We start from the raw sequence: 5,034 nt of genomic DNA, 5'->3' as shown, positions 1-5,034 counted from the left end.
CCCCCCCCCCCCCCCCCCCCGAGAACAAACAGGGCAATTCGAATAAAATTCAATATAGATTAACTTTCGACTCACTCATGATATCCAAACAGACTCCATAAAGAGAATTTTTATATCTCGTATTTACTTGAGTTGTTGAAATATGAGAATCTCATGGATACAAAAAAGAGTATGGGTGTGTGAACATACAATCAATAAATGTATATTATGACATTTATAAGTGTATACTACGATACTTATATATGTATTCAAACAAGGTCAAATTAAGGAGCTAGCTTGTTGTAAAAAAAAAATATTTTTTAATGATCGTACATAGACCATTGTACCTTGTAGAAGTGGAAGAAGTAGATGTGACCCCATATATTATTGTTCTGTTAATTAATTTTTAAATTAAACTATAGTATAAAAATTAATTAAGAGTAATCTTGAGATGAAGGGAATATTAGGGGGTCCAGAAAAAGAGGAATAGGCCCAAAGAGAGATTAAACTTCCAATGATGGTAAATAAAGGTCTTGGAAAAAGATTTTAAAATTGACAAAGATATGATGAAATTGACTAATTATGTTCCCTTTCTAATTACCTACTTAATTATATCATTAAATATCAATGTTAATAGTACATAAAAGATTACTGTTAGAAGCAGTAAGGCTAGTATCATGAGGACCACATTTTAGTGAAAGAACTTGTGGTAGAGACATTCCATCCATGAGCTATTAACTTAAAAAGGTTAACTTAATTCTATATGTTATAAATAAATAATGCAAAAGAATTTTCACATCATCAAATCGCTCACAAAAAGTTAATTAAAATGTTGATGAAAACTCTAGATTTGATTCAATTTAGACTTATCAGTAAATGAAGTGGTCCTGTTGCTTTTAGGATTAACTGATCACTCGAAACAATGATTCTCATTCCATATATCGATTAATTTGTACGTAAACACATAACTTTTTTTGTTTATTACTTTTTAGAACTTCGAGAAAACTATTTTTTTTTTGGACTCTCCTCTTGGTTTTGCCCTTGAGTGACATATTATTCAGATGGTAAATTCACTTCTAGGGAGAAATTAAGGACATGCATAAATTCTATATTATATAATTTTACATTAAAGAGAGTGGGTTTGATCAATTCACATTTTTTAAGATTTGGCAATAAAAAATTTATTGAAAAGAATTTCCATTGAGAGTGCGATAACAACATATTAAAATGTTTTCACGATTTGTACGATACTTTCTTTCATTTGCCCCAACTAGGAGAGAAAAAACATAAGTGAGTTTCTTGACTTGTGCTCTAATAATAACTACAGAAAGATATTGAGAAATATGGTCCCTAGTCTTATTTTTACCGCAACACTTTATTCTCTCTCACCGCTCTTTATTCTTTCGAAAAATAAAACATATTTTATGTTACAATAGGTTAAAATATATTAATAGCTAGTGTAAACTATTTTTACACTATTAAACCTTAACTTAAACCAACCATAAGTCTTAAAGCCAAATATGTCTTTTCTCACTAATTACTTTCTTAATCACTTGTAGACCCCTCACCCCACCCCCTAAACTCCTTGCCCCCCCTTAAAGCTAAGAATAATCATTCTCCCATTTATTTAATTTCTTCTAATAAGTGTCTTTTTTCAAATGATTTGCATATTACTTTCAAATTCAGCTTCCTATTAAGCAAATATAATTCACATCAAATATGGTGAATGATTTGCATCACACCAACAGATCCTCTCCTTTTCATAATCATCATTATGTTTGCCTTAGTATTATTTAATTAAAATTAATTAAATAATTTAATTCTCTATGTATTTCAACATGCAAAACATGTCAATCTATGTATATGAAATATTAAATTATTAAAATACATTCTAATTGAATCCTTGATTGCCGACAGTTTAATTATCAAAGATTAAGAAAGCTTAAGATTCTTGATAATTACAATACTAATTAAAAATTATTGTTTAATGACTTTCGTGAAGCTGTAAAGTGATTAATTAATGAAGGGAACTTTTGATTAATTATATAGTTTGTGATGGTTTACTAAGAATCTTATTGTGTCTATTCTTTTGGTTACACTAGAACAAGCTAGAAATTGATTTGAAAGAATCTTGTCTAAATTTAGTACAATGTAACATTCAAGAAATGGCAGCAAAAGGACACAATAAACGTGATTTTGAATTTTTAGCCTCGCTTAATAACTTTTTTTTAAAATAATTTTTATTATTCTTCAGACATAAGTTTTATCGATAATCTAAAAATAAGTAATTTTATTTATAATACAGAAGTTGTGAATATTTCAAGAAGTTACGTAACATACGAAATAAGTTAAAGGACATAAATTAATATGTTGCTAACACAAGCATTTTTTGTTTATGAGGCAAAATTTGTAGTTAATTGAGCAGATTTTCTATAGTAAATGGTAATGAAATTCTACTTATAACCAAAATCAATTTATATCCAAAACTTATATTATCACGAGTTATTCTTCTTTTTTAATGGATAGCACCAATTTGTTCCTGCTTTTAGAAGGGAACTTGGTTGTAATTTCATTTTCAAATAAAATATATGCAAAAGGCAAGACATCGAGAAGGGCCTATTCTTGAATTAGATGAAACATTAGCAGGTCTTAGGTGATTTATCATTGCCCTCGAGAGAGGTTTGAAAGTAGGGCTATTCAAAGCACAGTGAGGCAAAGCGAGTGATAGGTATGTAATTCCCCGTAAAGTAAGTTAAGTAATGACTATCTACAATCTCTTCATTCATTTGTCCTGAAAATAAGCTATTTGTTCCGAAAGAAAAGCAAGGTAAGAAGCTTTTTTTGCGGCAAGAGCAGTGTTGTAGCATCAATAGGAAAGTTATCTGGCCAACAAGAGTCATTTTAAAAACACAAGATTGTTATATGGCCAGGGTCAAAAATTCAAAATAGAAGTTGTAGGTTTCATCCCGACTTTCATCGGGGACAGATAGGGGGTCTGAGTCGGTCGATACGATGAACTTGTTCTTGTAAATTACGTCTGTAATAATTTCAAAATAAATCTACTGCTATATAATATGATGGGATGAATATGATTTCTCAAATCTTAATAATTAAAGGTCTTAAATCTGACTATTTTTACGATTGAAACAAACTAGGTTCTATCTTAATAAAAGTTATATTATACAAAAATTTAAATTAGTCGAACGATAAATTTCATGTAAAAATAATTATTTTCAATTCCCAAAGAGAAGTAGGTACAAAATAGGCTATAAAATGTAAAAATTGGAAAGCCGAAAAAATAGACAAATTAAAGTTGCTTCCTTTTTCTTGATTAAAACCCAAGGATATAACTAAAGTTATACAGTTTTAATTATTAATTAAAAGTTGGCAAATTCACATCACATTTTTTATTTTATTTTTTCAAAGAAAAACACTAAAACTTTAGTTCTATTTTTATAATAATGAAAGTTGCCAAGTTAACTCACCTTACAATTGAACACTAGATTAATCATTACATAAATTTCTGGTTCGAATATTGAAAATGAAAAATAATTAAAATATCTAGATATATCGTAAAAGTTTTTTTTCACTATTGACTCGTATGAATGTTCTTGTTATTAGAGATGTTTAGGCTTCACATAACGTACAATTACCTATGAAGTTTAAGTTATTTCATTGTTTATGATATTTGTCATCAAAACTCGATTAAATTAAATTTATGTATTACAAGATCCATTTTTAGAAACGTTTGATTAAGAATAGACGAATCTCAATCATTTCATCGCAACTCATGATTATTATTATTAAAAAAAAACAATTATTGCTAAACCATTTTGGTATTTAAAAACATGTGTGATGGCGGCTAAATTAAATAAAGCAGGAATATAATTGCCTTTTAGAGGAAGCAATTAAAATAATCCGACATAATTTGATTAACAGAAAATGAACGTATGATAAACAAATTAGTAATAAAAAAAGAAGAACAGTATTAAGAGTCTAATCAAGAAATTAACGTACTAGTAAATTTGAAACAAATAAAATCAAATGAAGTCAATCATGCTAAATTATCATTTTTCTTCTTCCAAAATCATAGTTTGTAAAGCAAGCAAAGTGATTATTTAACATTTTAATGGCGTTTTCTCTAATTTGATTTACAAAATTCTTAATATAATCATGTTTGTATTAATATTACGTCCCTTTATACACTCAAAACTAGCTTTGTGACAATATATACTTTGAAAATTTTCAATTCATTCTCTGTAGTAATACTTTAAAAGAAAGAAAAGAAAAAAGAAACTCACTTTCTATGATCACTTTTTTTGGTTGAAGCAAAAGGTAATCGATCGAGATGTAGAGTGTACACAGATTTTATTTATATCTCAAAAAGGTTTTAAAGTCTATTTTTAAAAAAATAACACCATGTTACACATAGTAATAAAAAAAAATTCAACTTTCACCTAATTATTAGTGATTTTTGTAAATAATCATACAAAGATTACACCAAAACGAAATTTTTATTTCCTTTTTTATTCTCTGAATTAAACCACGTGACAAAAAAGAAAATGTAAAGAAGGGAATATTTTACTACCAGTTATTACGCAAGTACAAGAAAATGTACAATTATGGCAATCCCCAAACTAGAATTATAATGATTTTGAACTTTCTATTAAGAATTACTAAATTATTTTTTTTTAAATTTCTCACCTTTTATTTGATATCATAGCATAACGCGATATTCAAAGAAGTGCATTATATTATAGAATTTATTTCTAAAGATGGAATTTTTAAGATAATTTTTTTCGAGTTAAACGTAAATTCTCTCTCATCATGTTTTCTTTCCCACATGATATCTATTAATATAAAATTCCATAGAAAACGTAATTCATAATGTTAAAAATAAAACATGTTATATTGTACAATAAATGAGAACGACTTGATAGTATAAAAATTCTCTACATCATCATTATCAATTTGAATATTACTTACACTCTAACTTAAAAGTACAAGTGATGTAGACTACTAAAGTGTGTAAAATTTTTATTTACCCCCCCCCCC

This window comes from Solanum pennellii, chromosome 8 (assembly GCF_001406875.1).
Source record: "Solanum pennellii chromosome 8, SPENNV200".
Taxonomy (NCBI): Eukaryota; Viridiplantae; Streptophyta; class Magnoliopsida; order Solanales; family Solanaceae; genus Solanum; species Solanum pennellii.
The sequence above is the reverse complement of the archived record's forward strand: the minus strand, read 5'-3'. Positions refer to the sequence as shown.